Source organism: Micromys minutus, assembly GCF_963924665.1.
Source record: "Micromys minutus genome assembly, chromosome: 6".
NCBI lineage: Eukaryota > Metazoa > Chordata > Mammalia > Rodentia > Muridae > Micromys > Micromys minutus.
The window spans coordinates 80,055,743-80,071,392 of NC_137975.1; the positions used below are offsets into that span (position 1 = coordinate 80,055,743).

At 41.3% G+C, this 15,650-nt stretch overlaps 1 protein-coding gene across 1 annotated transcript in view; it reads left to right on the top strand.

Moving 5' to 3' along the window:
* Positions 1-15,650, top strand: part of LOC308421369 (type-1 angiotensin II receptor A) — a 41,741-nt gene that overhangs the window by 1,574 nt on the left and 24,517 nt on the right. The window contains exon 2 of the mRNA XM_080917724.1: positions 6,472-6,550. The gene's annotated coding sequence lies outside the window, so the exon portion shown is untranslated. The remainder of the gene's footprint in view (positions 1-6,471; positions 6,551-15,650) is intronic.

Here is a 15,650-nt window from a genome sequence, read left to right on the forward strand (position 1 = left end):
TCCTATAATGTATAATGTAAAATGAATAATGCTTGAGGTTTAGGGAATGGCCTCAAGTTGCAAGGTGTTAAAATTTGCTGACTTTTCTGAGCCCTTCTTCACTTCCTGGATTCCTTGTTTTTGGTCTGTTCCTGTTTTTTGTTGTTGATGTTGGTTTATTCCCCTTACCCACCCAAGGTTTGGATTTCTAGTTCTGCTTTCTCTTGGCACTCACCGAACAACTAACTAACAAAATAACTAGTTAACTAACCAACTAACTAACCAACTAACTCAGCATCCACCACCCTAGAAGAGAGTGGGCTTTCTCTCACTTGAAAACCAGTCGTCCGGAGGTTTATATAATGTTTGCCCATCACAGGGTCTGACACAGGCTTCTTGGGCTTCAGTCAGTGTAAGAAAGAGACATCATGGACCTTTTGGCTTTCTTCAATCTCTTTGTCTCCTGTCTAGTTTGGAGGAAGAATTGTCTCCATTACTTTAGAGCATATTGCTGCTGCCTTTGGCTGCTGTCATGGATGACTGTGTAGATCCTGTGTTACTAATTAACAGTAACAACTAATTTTGCTTGTGCCAAGGAAAGAAAAGTTTAATGTTATACTTACTACAGTGCGGAGTAAGTTCTCCGCCACCAAGGACTTTGAAACATAGTTTGAGCCACGATGTGTGGCTTCTCCGTGCTCCCATGATTCCTTTCCCGAGCAGATAGTTGAGAACGCTACGTTTTTCTTTCAAATCTGTTCTTGGGACAGAGATCGAATTCTTGTCCCCTTTGCACATTCTGATGCCCAGCACACTGCCATCCCTTAGCATTTTATTTACTCCTGTACCTGGACTTTCCCCTGAATTTTAGGTTCTAAAAAGTAACTTCTGAATGACTTGATACCTACAGTTACTTTTAACTGGTATTACCTAAGTGGCTGGAGGTTAATATTCAAATGACTTGACCAGTGACTGCTATTAAACCATTAAAGGCTCTAAAATATAGTGTTTCCCTTCCAGGAAAGGAATTCAAAGTGGAATAAGGTTACCAGAAGTTTCATTAGAGTTATGACTTTACCATCAAATCTGACAGGTGGGAATGCACAACAAAGTCTATATCTAGGGCGCTCATAGAAATGAAGGAGAATAGCCGCATTGCTATGGAATATTGGCTGAACTTCAATTCGTTTCATAGCAGATATTCAGAAAAGGAAGATTCCTTCTAGTATGCAAAGTAAAATCATGTTTCAAATCTCTTTTATAACAAAGAGTTTGCCATATGGTTTGAAGGCCCTGTAATTTCTTTGTTTACTTTACTCTTATAGATTAATTTACTTTAATTTTTGCCCTTTTTTGGGGGGGTCCTCAATAGGTGTTTCCTCTAAAGGTCTTACGCAGAAGCGAGTGCTAGAACCTGCTCGATGCTGTTGTAACTCCCATACCCAAGGACATCCTCGGACGTTTTAAAGCTCTTACACTCGGTCATATTTATGATATCTAAAAGTTTGAGGGACAGATGAGCCCTGAGACTTCCCTGTTCTACTGCAGCCAGATGTGTTCCAAATTGTAAATCATGTGATTAACGATCCTTTGGTTTCGACCAACTGATTTCTTACTCATTTAGTATACACAGAAGACACCTTGGTCTTTACCAAGTCTTACTTTAGGTCAATGAATTTAATTCTTTGTCTCAGTTAACTGCAGGTGAGAGTACTGAAAATGCACACGTGTGGCTTAGAAAGAGATGCTCTGTTGCTAACTGGCTCTAACTCTGGGTCGCTTCCCTCATTTTCTGTGAACCAACGATCATACTCTGCTCTGAGAAATGAGGGCCGGTCTGTGAAACCAGGGACGGCAGCAGCAGCTTCTTGCAAAGGTCATTATGTGAAGCAGAATGACACTCAGCCCTCGAGGACATGTCCAAACATAAAAATGGTCTTTGCCCTGCAGACTTCTGGTCAGGCCTCATGCGTATTGAGAAAGAGAAGATTAAAAACCACTTTGCCTCCTGTCCTAGTCCTAGTGTTCAGACAGGATAGATGTCTTGTGGGGCTGAATTGTTTGGTTCTCCTATAATGGCTGCTCCTTCTGTTCCTCTTGAGAGTTTCCTTAAAATTCGGGGCATGTCTGTGCACTTTCATAACTTCTTATGTAGCACGAAGTGAATTCCCCATGCCAGAGGGAAAGTGTGACAGGGGAACAACTTTCTAGTGGGATATTTCATCCTCTCCTCTGCCTACGAGCCCCCCACGCCCTGTATACGCAGGCACACACACACAGGCTTAAAGTCAGTTTCACTGGGATGTGGGCATTAATACCATTTTCAATCTAAGGAGACACTGGCTAGGAAAAAGTAAAGAGAATGGAAGGATTAATCAGTGCTTTTTAATGTGTCATGGCAAGCCAGGTGTCTCTTTTCTGTTCAGGCTTCCCACATTTCAAATTAGAAGCCACTACCTAGTCACCTCAGGTACTATCATGGTCCACAGCTCAGCCTCCTGAGAACGAATGGAAATGGAAAAATATCAGACTCGTTGAATAAAAAATCTGCATTTTTGCAAGACTCTTCGGCGATCCGAGCATGTGAAAGACAGAAAAGCACCGTGGTACCCATCCCTCACCTAAAGTGATTACCTTAGATCTGATTTTCTTGGCCTTTGTATGAGACAATGTTTTAAAACTGGGCAGTGGTGGTGCATGCAGGCAGAGGGGGCAGAGGCAGGCAGGTCTCTGAGTTCCACAAATCCAGTTCCAGAATAGCCAGGGGGATGGGAAGAAGCTCATTTCCATTGAAATAAAGTAACTTGTCAATAAAGCTAAAATGTATCCATTATATATCATGAGCCACATAGTGTCTGTTCTGTAAGTGTCCTTTATGTGACCTTCGTAAATCTCTGTGATCTGGCTTCAGTCTTCATGTTATTAGTTGGAATACTAAGAGGTAAAGGAGAGGAAGAGATGCCCCAAGCATGGTAGCTGGCACTTAAGAGTTAAACACGGCAACCTACAGCCCAAAGTCACGTTCTCTGCCTCATTGCCTGCCTTCCATTAGGCTGCCTACTTTTTGATGAAAGCCCATGGCTGAAGAATGTCTTCAGAGTTATAATTTGAAATCAGGACATAGTTCTCTAAAGGAAGAAGAACATCAAGAATGATTGTTTTATTTGTAATATTTATTCATAAGAATGCTAATAAGAAATCTAGGAATTTCAGCTACCAGTTGGAGGAACTATTAAAACTATGTCAGGATACCGTTTAATGTGCACGTGAGCAGAGAGGCCTGGCAGCTCAATCAAGCTTTCTGAAAATGTAGCTGGACACAGTGGAGCCTGTAGTCAAAACTGCTTGGGAAACTGAGGCAGGAGGCCTCACTGAATCAAGAGTTCAAGGGCAACCAGAAAGATAAGCAAAGATGGTTTACAAAAGTTTTTTTTAAGGTGATGGTTTTAAAATTGTGATGGGGCTGGGAGTGTAACTTGGTAGAGACTTTGCCTAGCATGTATGTGTTTTCCCCAGAACCACACGAACTGGTTCCTGGGTAGATGCCAACTCAACCACATTTTATTCTCAGCTTTCAGTTCAGGCTCTTACTGACCTAATGTATGGTTTCTAAACTGTAGTAGATTCTAGATATAAAGTGGTCAGATTCCAAGCAAGCAGGGGTTTCTTTTAAGCCAGTGACTCTTCAGATGTTTTGGTTCCCGAAGGATTCCTCCCGAAAGATGCAGATTTCTGGCAGCTGATAGACAGACGTAGCCAGATCCGTTCTGCTTGGACAGAGTCTCATGGATGCTGGATACAAGACTAATCTGGGCCTAGATTCGCTGCAAACATGTCTGAGAATCATGTGCCGCCTTCGGGACAGTTGTCACAATGTTCTCAGTGATGAATTTTACCCGCTGCTTAGATCTAGGACTGAAGCCTGCAGGCAGTTTTAATAATACAGAATTTAACATTTATGGGAAAGCTTGAGGTCAAATTCAGCTCAGATGCCAGCCACGCTGTGGCTGAGAGAGGGAGCCGTACACAGCGCACACTAAACACTGGCAGGCAGAGCTTCTCGGTGCTAACAAGTGACAGAAGAACAGTGACCACCCTCACCTCACGTGCTTTACAAAGCCTGGCTTTCAAGTCAGACACCTTACTTTTTTTTTTTTAACTTCCACACACATTAAAAGATCTCATTGTACTTCTTCCAATGAACATCATTTGCTTACAATTTTATCGTCGAAATCTTCTCTACTCTTTGACCCAAATTCTTCTTGGTTTTCAACTCAATTCCATTTGTGATTCAAAACCTATGTGCTCTTTCTCAAGTGAGGAAGCCCTGCTAGGCTGGGCTAATAACTGTCTTTCTGTTCAGATGATGTCACGCGCTCGACCATGAGTTAAACACACGGTACCATGTTCCCCAGCGGCACACGGCCCACTGCTGCCGCTTTCCCCACAATGGGAGAGGATGTGGAGTGTTTCCTATATATTAGTTTCTCAAATACCTTCTGAAACTTGACCTGCTGAGAAAAGAGGTTTGCTAACAACTGCCAAATTTGTGCCAAATTGCCACAATTTTAATTAAGCAATACGACAAAGAAGTATAAAGTCATAGTATATGTATTTATATTTTAGTAACACTTAATGACAACATATTCATAAGCAATATATAAAACATAAACCATAAGCACCATTCTGTGTGCACAGGCTTTGTAGATTCTTGTCAAAATACTGTTAAAGCTGGACTTGGGCTCTTGCTATTTTCATGAAATAATCTAGTTTTGTTATCACTGGTTCGCAAGTAAAATAATCTCTTTTGTTTTTATTAATGCCTGGAACTTTGTAAAGCAGAACAGCATCAGCAACAGCAAAAGCTGAAGGAAAATATACAACAGGCCTACAGAGCTTTAGGTTAATTAATTCAAGATTATTGCTGGGCAAGCATTCTAGGATTTCTTTAGTGAGCTTCTGTCGGTTTAATAGTCCCTCTTCGTGTTTGCTTTAGACGGTTGTAATCCACTCTGCGTTTCTCTCCTTAGCCCGCCACTGTTAACACACTGAAGAATAGGATTGTAACCTGATGGTTTAGAAAGAGCCCACTGCTTTTACACCATCTTAGCATGTAGAATAACAATATTCTCATGAAAAAACCTTTTGATAGTGAAGACAATGGCAAAGTCCTGCAGTTATGACACGAGTCAAGGTGATTTTCATATTGGGTTTTCTGTGTCACTGCTGTGCAGTCCTTCTCAGTAACTCTGCAGCTTAAAATAACCTTTCCAGAATCTTCTGACCCATAACAGACGCTGCTGATGAACTTAGCTGTCCCCAAAACAGAACACTAGTAAGTAGCTCAATAAATAAACCCCAGAGATAAACTGCAAACTTATGAAAGTGGTTTTCATGTAACATGTTACATGTAACTCATTAGCTTCTATAAATAGCATGCACTCCTTAATATGAGAGACTATGAGACTGGAGGAAAAATAAGCAAAGGTAATTGCTGTGCAAAATATGAATAGAAAATCTCCGGAGAAAGTCAGTTTCATCCCGAGGTACAGAGATGCCAACAACACATAAAGAAGGGTTTGCAAAAACCTAGACTTCTGGCATCAGACTTTTATTGCAAACTTTGTATATGGTATTTTATAAATATCCATCGCGACATTAATGAGTACACAAACAGTTTAGCTCAACAATTCTATTTTGGACTTGTGCTATTGATGATGTTCATGTAAGAATAAAAATGCCTACGTGTGCATGTAAGCATTGAGGCCTCTTATTGTAGCTGAAAGAAAAGAGATTTAAGGCCCCAAGAGTAGGCTGGCTAAATTAATTATCAACAAATAATGCTGCTGTAAGTGTGCTGACATAGTTTCTGTATAGCCATAACATTAAATAAAATTAGCAGGTTAACGGCAGCAGTGAGCAGAGATATAACATCTTCGGAGACAGAACATGAACCTACCCAGTGTGCACATTTATACACTTTGAGTGCTGGGGGAATAAACAAGAGAAAATAGATAAACCCAGAGACAAGAGTAGAGAAAGACATTCATGTTATTAAGGAGTAACGTTAATATAACATGCAGGTCTTACTTATATAAAAGGAAAACAAAACAAAACAAAAGCCTTTGACAGAAGAAATTTCAAAATACAGTATAGCGACACTTGTATTAACCTCATAATAAAAATAGAATATTTAGCAAGGTTTAACTTCAGATTCCTAAATAAAAACCCAATCTGTTGGAGTCTGCATCAAGAAGCGGGACCTGAGAGTGTTTCTCCACTCCTGTCCCCCTTGCTGAGTGAGACCCAGGAAAGGATGCTGACTGTCACCAGGAAGATGGGATCTGTGACAGTTTAACTCCGTACCAGGGAAAAATGTCAGTGTGCAACAGGTGGTTACACAGTCTTAACATGCAGGATTAACAATCATTTAGTCAAAAACTTAAAATCTGATCACTGTTGTGAGTCACTCTAATATCTCTTCTCTTTCAGAGGTAACATAGACTGGTATACAATGGCTGGCTTTTTGTCGGGGTAAATTGCAGCAGCCCTCCCAGAAAGTCATCGCCAGGTAAGAGTCTCGTACCTACCACATTATACCCGCCAGCAGTGTTCCCTAATCATAGATGGTGGGATAAGCAGGGAAAAGTAAAGTTTCAGTCTTCCTTTATTTTCTTGATGTGTGGCTTATGAACGTGTTCTCTACAACTTGGAATGCACACACTGGCATAGTTACCACGCATTCGTGGATGGATAGAAAAACCACACGTTGGATCTGCACACCTTTGTCAAAGAGCCCCCTGGCCTTCGATGGTCGCCTGCTGCATTCTTTCTGCACAAGGGGTGAAGAGACTCACTAGGCAATGGCTGTGGGCTCCTCAGCTACCACTTTGGGTATTTAGACTCTCTGTCGGGGGTCTAAAGACCAAAACCTTCGAATCAGACCTGCTCCCTTTCAGAAAGCTGGCATGTCTCGGAGGCTCCCCTTGCAAATCTCTCCCCTATGCTAATGATAACATGGGGTAATATTAGCAAGAGAGGGAGGTTCTGTAAGTCCTGAGATAAGCCCAAGGGAGACATGGGGTCACAGAGTAGGCCACGGATCCCTTAGAGAGTAACACAGTGCTCCGAGACTGTTTTAGAGCCATCTATTCTGCAGTGGACCTTACCTCTATTTTTCACTAAGCGGGTCGTTCATTTAGAGAACAAGCCCACAGCTTTTCCAGTCTGTCTGGAGAGATTTAACAACAGCGTGTGCTGTCCAGAATGTGTGCGCTTCGCTGAAGCAGGAGCTAGCTGGGAACTAGGTGGGTTGAAAACTGTTACCAGCGACTTTGCTTTTTTCCCTCACTGGCATGTGGGAAATCTGAAAGGTACCCCACGGTGGTGGTGTGAGGGAACTATTTAGGACTACTTTAATCTTGACAGTAAAAATAGTCACAGTTTATAGAGTTGTCACTGCGTATCTTTGGAGTTTGTTTTTGGTTTGGTGTGAGTATGCAAGTGTGTGTGTGTGTGTGTGTGTGTGTGTGCACTACTGAACCCAGAACCTTATACACGATGCACTTTTGAGTCACATCAACAGTCTTCCTTTTTTCTTTTAACCTTTATTTTGAGACCTAGTATTACTAAGTCACCCTTGCGTTTGTGATTTTTCTGGGTTGACTTCTTTCCAAGTGCTGAGGCTTTTAAGACTGCAAGCCCCATTTCTAGCTGACATGTTATATTTTAAGAGTTCTTGTGCTGGTTTGTTTTTGTCCACTTAATTTAAACCTAGACTTGAATCTGGGGGGAAGGGCTATTCACTGAGCAAACCTCTCCATAATGTTGGCTTATATGCAAATCAGTAGGTATTTTCTTAATTAGTTATTGATGTGGGAGGGCGCAGCCACTGTGGGTGGAGCCATCCCTGGGCTGGTAGACCTGGGTTTATAAGAAAGTAGGCTGAGTGAAAATGTGAGGAGTGAGTCAGAAAGCAGCACCCCTTCAAGGGCCTCTGCGTCAGCTCCTGCCTCCAAGTTTCTGCCTAGATCTCAGCTTAGATCCCCAGGCTGATGGACTGACTACAGACTGAGATGAAGTGAAACCTTTCCACCTCAAGTTGCTTTCAGCGTATTAACATAGTAATAGAAACCTCAACTCAAGCTAGGTTCCTCTGTCATTTCCCATCAGCCTCAGGCGGAGGAAGCCAGGCAACCAGTCAGAGTGCTCCCTCTAGAAAGGGTTTTCGTCCTGAACCTGCCTCTCTTCCCTACATGCCCAAAGACTTTCTGATTCTTACACCTGCAAGAAAACTTCCCAAATAACTAAGACAACTTGCTTAAGAATAGCAAACCCAGAAGATACATTATTATGCATGTTGTTTTCAAACATTTCAGTTTCAGGCTAAACAAAACTAACATTCTTCCTTCTAAGGGGACATTTTTTGTTGTTGCTAGGGAACTGATGCTCTACGAATCCTTCTAACTAGAAACAGTGCCTTGTTTCTCTTTAATTAGTCCCAAAGTCCCAGTGTCCAGCTGTAGGTGCTATGCTAAGATACAGAAGATGCTTGTTTGCAGAAGAACCTTGTGAATTTGGTAATATCCCTTTAAAATTTTTACCAGCTTACAACCAAGGAACTCTGATCCCTCATTGATTTAAATGTGTAAACAGCATTTTAGAGTTTGTTTTACAGGTCCAAAGTGTTTATGTTAAAACCAACTTTTACAAGTAGGGAAGCCCGACTAGCACATTTAAAAGAATAAAATACTGGGTCACAGACACAAAATCCGTAGACCCTCACTGCCTAGTGTCATGACCGCTGGCCACAGGTGGGCACTGAAAGTGAAACAGAAATTAATTCTGACTACAGAACACAGAAATTCAGCATCGCCAGTGTTTGGTAGACATGTATTTGGTGGATGGCACGGAAGGAGAAAGTTCCGGTTCCTGCAGCAGCTCCGTTTGACAGGCTGCAGTAAACACAGCTTTAAAGACTAGATCGTGTGCGCTCTTTTGAACTTGGAAATTTTAAAGCGGTTTGAGACTCAAAGTCCCTTTGTGCCCATCGTCTGGGATACAGACCCTTTGTGTCTTGTGTATTAGTCTGTACACTTAAATATTTCATCTATTTCATCCAAAGATGTAAACAGGGACCTATATCACCTTGAGCGAGGGACTAACGGGTGGATGTGACAGCTGGCTTATTTACCTACACCAGTAAAGAGTTTCCTCTCGTTTGTCTAAACTTAAACAAGACTGATTGATATGCATTTTTTTTTAAATAAAGAATTTGGTGAGCTAGACAAAATCAGTTACAGAGCACTTGGTTTTTGTTTTTTTGTTTTTGTTTTGGACATCTCTAGTTTTATTTGGCTTACACACATTATAGATAATAGCAATTCAGTTTTGTTTTAATGAATACAGTCAACCACAACATGTTCTTGTTCTTGCTGTTTCCAAGTGTTCCATTAACAAATGTCAGCCTCAAATACATTCTAGTCATTACCCCTAGCAGTACGGTTTTATTTAATCCCTGGAAGAATACAATAGCAGAAGACAGAACATTAAACACAAAATTGTCTTCGCCACTACAGCTCAGGAATTGATGCCAGCTGTCAGTTTTGAGAAACGGATGTCACAGCTGCCCGTTCTCCTGTCACACTCTTACTAGTCACTTTTCAAGCACAGCAGAAGTAGTAGAAGCCTGGAGCCACCTGAGATTTTAAAAATACAACTCCCAGAATGCTTTGTGTGTGTGTGTGTGTGTGTATGTGTGTGTGTCTGTGTGTATGTGTGTCTGTATGTGTGTGTGTGTATGGTCTGTGTGTGTGTGTGTATGGTCTGTGTGTGTGTGTGTGTGTATGTGTGTCTGTGTGTCTGTGTGTGTGTCTGTGTGTGTATGTGTGTCTGTGTGTTTATGTGTGTGTGTGTCTGTGTGTCTGTGTGTGTATGTGTGTCTGTGTGTGTGTGTCTGTGTGTCTGTGTGTGTCTGTGTGTATGTGTGTCTGTATGTGTGTGTGTGTGTGTATGGTCTGTGTGTGTGTGTGTGTGTGTGTGTGTGAGAGAGAGAGAGAGAGAGAGAGAGAGAGAGAGAGAGAGAGAGAGAGAAGGAAACTAAACTGTAATTTGGTTTATATGGCAAATTACCTAATAATCAGATTATCATGGTAACTGATTCCTTTGCTGTAGACCTACCTGTGGACACACTAATTTACATTAGTTGAGGAAGATGCTACAGTATCATACATTTTTGTATGCCATCAGTTTTTTTTTTCTCTTCTGATTCTCTCTCTCCCTCTCTTCATATACATATATGTATACATATATATATGTGTGTGTGTATACATATTCAGAAATATCTCCCAACAGAAAGTAATTCTGCAGTCTTTCTAAGTAATTCATTATAACAATTAAAATTCTTAAGCTAAAAGTTAATTTCATAGAGAACTTTTATTCAATATATGTAATTAAATTTCATTAACTTTATCAATGAGAGTTTCATGTTGGTTAGGTTTAGGTTTACAGTAGTCTGATGCTGAAGACCCAAGAGAGGCTGTACCTCTTACAAGAAGATGACACTTAGTTGGGAAGCAAATGTGATGACATTTGGACAGTTGGCTATTCTTGTCTTGACCTAGAGTCAGGCATATACTGAGGCTGGAGTATATACTGAGAAGAGATAAGAAAAAATAGTGTGGTTTTGCAAATGTTGTCTTGGACTATTGACGACTGGTGGCTAAAGAGAGCCTTTGAAGTCAGACACACGCTTCATTTAGAGAGGGCTGCTATTAATTCTTTATCAGCCAGAACTGGATTCCTTCACAGTGGGGCAGTTAGCTCACCTCCTCGGACAGACCCACTGCTCTTGATGCCCATGCTCAGTACAACTGTCGACATCCCTGCTCAGCTTCTCACCGTCAGTGCAGGACACACTCACTGAGCAACTGTCAGGTGGCTGAGGGTTGGAGAATCAAGTAAATGTCATGGTGTAGTGAGTTCTCAGTGAAGGTGATACACACGGTGCTTATTCAGCAGCACACTTTGCACTAGGTTCTGCCCTCATCCCAGGCCGTGCACACTTTTGGAAAGCTGCATGCTGGTTAGCACAGAGCCCTAAGGTGTGAACAGATATGAAAGGTCCAGGCAAGGGTTCAGGAAAGTGGCTCACTTGGTAAAGTACCTTCCGTGTTTGGATGTTCAGAACCCATAGGAAAGCTGGGTGTAGTTAGGGAGGCACAGCAGAAATGGCAGGGGTTATGGGCCCATCAGCCCAATTAAAATGGTGAGCTCCGGGTTCAGTCAGATATCCCATTTCCAACAGTAGTATGGAGAAAAAAGGGGGGAGATACCCAAAGTCAAGCTCTGACCTACACACACACACACACACACACACACACACACACACAAGTATTTGTATACAACATATGTATACATACACTTACACTACATGTACATACCTACACACACAAGTACACACAAAAGTGAGTATACCTACACACACATGCATATATACCTACATTACACACCACACACACACACTTAAAGGTGAATGTACCTATACATGTGTATCTACACTTACACTACATGCACATATATGCATATACCTATACTACATACACACCAAGCATACACACAGGTGATTATACCTACACACCTACACTACACACACATCCATACACATACTTATACTACACACACATGCATGTACACACACACTTTTAAAATGTGTATATATGCATATGTGTATATGTGTATGTATGTATATGTATATATGTATATGTGTATATGTGTTTATGTGCATGTGTGTATATGTGTATATATGTATATATGCATACACATATATACATGTATTTGGTATTATGTTTATTTGCCCATATATTCTCATGTAAGAAGGAATAAAATCATTTACTAGGAAAAATTCAAATGTACTCACTCTGAGCTGTACAGATGATTTGAGTGAGAACAAACTATTCTGATGTTGTTATTTTTAATTGGTGGTGTTTTTAATGTTCATTGTGGTGTTTATTTTTATTCGGTGTTGTTTTTAATGTTTATTATTTTTTTAATTGGTGTTGTTTTTGTAGTCTTTGTGTCTTCTCTTTCTCTGCTATCATTTAAGACTTCTAATGAGGGCTGGGGAGCAAATACATTTAGCAATCTGTGTGTGTGGGATGGAAGCAAGAACATGGAGATTAACAGTATTATTCTCGTTAATTAGATTTTCTACAGCTTAAGTAAAGGTCTTTGTTACTATTTCCAGCTAATGGCCCCAAGGAGAAACGACATCTCTGATGTCATGCCTCTCTAAGAGGGCCTGCTGCCTGCTGTAGAGGCTCCAGTTAGAGAATTCCTAAGTAGAAAAAAATTATTTTAAAAAAAGCAAAACTCCCTTCATTGAAGAAAATTAAAATAGCTCAAGGGTTAGGGTGTTCTAGAATCCAAGAGATTGTGAAAGTAATGTGATTTCTGATAAAAAAAAAAAGGGAGAGCGAGAGAGAGAGAGAGAGAGAGAGAGAGAGAGAGAGAGAGAGAGAGAGCAACACCATTATTATCACTTTACGAAGAAAAATATCCTTAAGGTTTGTGTCAAGTAAGCACCTTTCAAATAGTCTAAACCTTGGTAAATCAGCAATTAAATATGATTATTAGCAAAAGGCTTAGGAGGAAATTATGCCACATGAAACCTTTTCCATAATGTGCATTTTCCCACATAAAAGGTATTTAATAATGCGAAACTGCTTTTGTTGGTCCTGTATAAATGAAAACTTGTTCGATTTGGTGTGCGCACATCTCTGAGCCTTGGAAAGTGTTATTTGGACAGTTTTCAAACAACTAATATTGGCAGATTCATAACTGTTTATTTACTTTTTTTGAGGCAGAGCCTTGCTATATAGCTTGGGCTGACTTAGAACTCTCTGCCCTCCTACTGGGATAACAGGTGCACACCACATTCCCGGAGCCCAAACTTTCTTAAAAACTGGGTCACCATGTACACGTAACCTCTGTACAGCGGAGGCTGCATCACATGAAAACACAGTTCCAGTAGTGTTGAACCAATGTGTGCTTGGGGAAGCAGCTGGGGAACAGCCTTCTGCCCTGAGGCATTTGGTACCCTCTCCCTTCTCCCTTAGTCTCCAAAGGGTTCAGGCTTAAATGATGGTCAGGCAGCTCTAAAGATGAGGTTGTGCTGAACAGACAAAAACATCTGGGAATCAGTTCTGCACTGTTGGTGCGTGGCTTCAAAACTGAAATGTGAGCCCAAAGAATATTTGCGGTTAAATCCCAGGCTAGAAAATACTCAAACCACAGTCAGTCATTGATAACTAGGTGCAGATTTGTTTTCCACTGTCGCTCTGTGAATGAGAACACAAAAGGCAAGCCCTCTTCGGAAGCAGCCTGCTTGAGAATACAGGATACATACCCTCAGTTTTTTCTCAAAAATCATCAAAGGCTTTTATGTTAAGATCAGTGGGAACCTTTTTGCCAGAGCCTCTGTGCCTCTGTTGCTGACTTCAGGGGTCATTCACTGTTTTTTGTAACTCCAGTGAGTCCTTTGAAATTGCTGCATATAAAGGCCAAACTGCCGAAGTCTAGCCCTTCTTCCCTGAACCAAACCTTTCTAGTTATATATCAGCATCTGGTCATAGTTCTTTTCCATGCTCCCTGCAAAATGAGGCAGTTTTGGCTGTGAGTTCCAACAGCACCGGGGTGACCTGTTAAACTAACAGAATCCCTGTAATTTAATCAGCATCCCTTCCAAAATAAGGAGTTTCAAATTCCATCCCAGTGGGTTTCTTGTCTGAAAAAGCAAGCAAGCAAGCAAACCAACAAACAACTCCACCTCCCCAACCCCAGCAACAACTGTCTTTGAGAGAATTATAATCTCTTAGCGAGAGCTGGTGGAATTGTGAAAGGCCCCTAAGAGTTCTAATAGATTGTTTCCTTTAGCTCATTGGATTTGAACAGATTTTTAACCTCACTATTTACTCTTGCAAACTGTTCCAAAACAGGTTTGTGTCAGTTTGTTTCTCCTTTAATTTTTTTTTCTTTTTAATAAAATGATTTGCTTATTTTTATTTTATGTGCACTGATGTTTTGCCTGCGTGTGTGTCTGGTGAGGGAGTCAGACTCCATGGATGTGGGCTGCCATGTGGGTACTGCGGACAGAAGCTGGGTCCTCTGGAAGAGTAGCCAGTGTTCTTTACTAACAGTCTCTCCAGTGGATTCTTATTTCTACCCACTGTTTTGTCTGGTAGAGCCACAGACATAAGTCATCATCCAACTTAGAAAAAAAAGTCATACTTAAAGGAATTTAAATGTCATAGTGTTCTCACTTAAAAATCAAAACTAAAGATTAAAATATTGCCAGTCCTGGGACGGTTTGTCTTTAACATTCTCTCAACTTTGATCCAGTTTTAAATGTGAAGACAGTGGTGGCCAAGCTGCAAGAGCAGCTAGAGTTGAGGAGTGGTCTTACCTGTTCCTCACTATGCTTGGAGGTCACCGTGTTAGTGACATGATATTATATTGCCATGTCAGCAATGAAAACAGGAAGAATGGGCTGGAGAATTGGCTCAGTGGTTAGGGGCACTGACTGCTCTTCCAGAGGTCCTGAGCTTAATTCCCAGCTACGGAATGGTGGCTCACAACCATCTGTAATGGGGTCTGGTGCCATCTTATGATGTGTCTGAAGGCAGCTACAGTGTACTTATATAATAAATAAATGAATATTTAAAAAAGAAAACAGGAAGAATGATAAAACAACAGTGAACATCTTACATGGACACTCCCTGACCCAGGGCAAAGAGTCTGTCAGTTTGCCTTACTGTTTGTAAATCGAAAAACAGTTTTCAGAATGTATGGCCAATTTCTCTTACTGTGCCTCCTTTGTGACAGCCAAACAGTATTGGAGCCAGAACCTCAATCTGGGACTGACTCCAATAGCTGGTGTCCACCACAGCTCTCCCGAGCAGCCATCCACCGAATATGCAGCCCTAAAGACCCTCTGTTATCCGTTATCTGCTGCTGTTGCTATGGCTGTGATTGCAGTGGGGGTTTCTGACCCACTGTGTTCTGCTTAGCTCCCAAATCAAAGGCGCAGGAACCTGGTGTTTTTATTAACAAGCTGCATGCCTAAGCTGAGCTGGTTATGAGCGATTCTAACTCAACTAGTCTATTAATAACCAGAAAAATGCCCAGTTCCTTGCCAGCTGAGCCTTCGCTGCATGTGTTTCCCTAGGGCAAGCTTCTCTTGGCTACATGCTCATGGTCCATCCTGCGTCCTGTCAGCCTTCCCCTCCTTTCTCTGTTCTTCTCGTGGTCCCTACCTGAGACCCCTTACCCAATCTGAAGTCTCATTTTCCTCTTTCCCAAGCCCAGTCACGGGCTCTAGCCTTTTTATTACGCAATCAGAGCATTCTTTATAGTACATTGGTTGATACAATACATGTTCAGACTGCATCCTAATCTTGGGGGTGCAGAACTCAACATCTGAATACACAGTACACAAGACAAAATGCAATGGTTGGTGGCATTTGTTTCATCTAAGTGAACATTGTGCTCACATCTAATTATACTTTCTATTGATACACTGGCCAAGTAGACAGCAACATTGTTTGAATGATGGAGTCAGAGACTCTAGAAGATGTGTGCAGTCATGTAAAATAGGTACTATGTCATATTTCAGT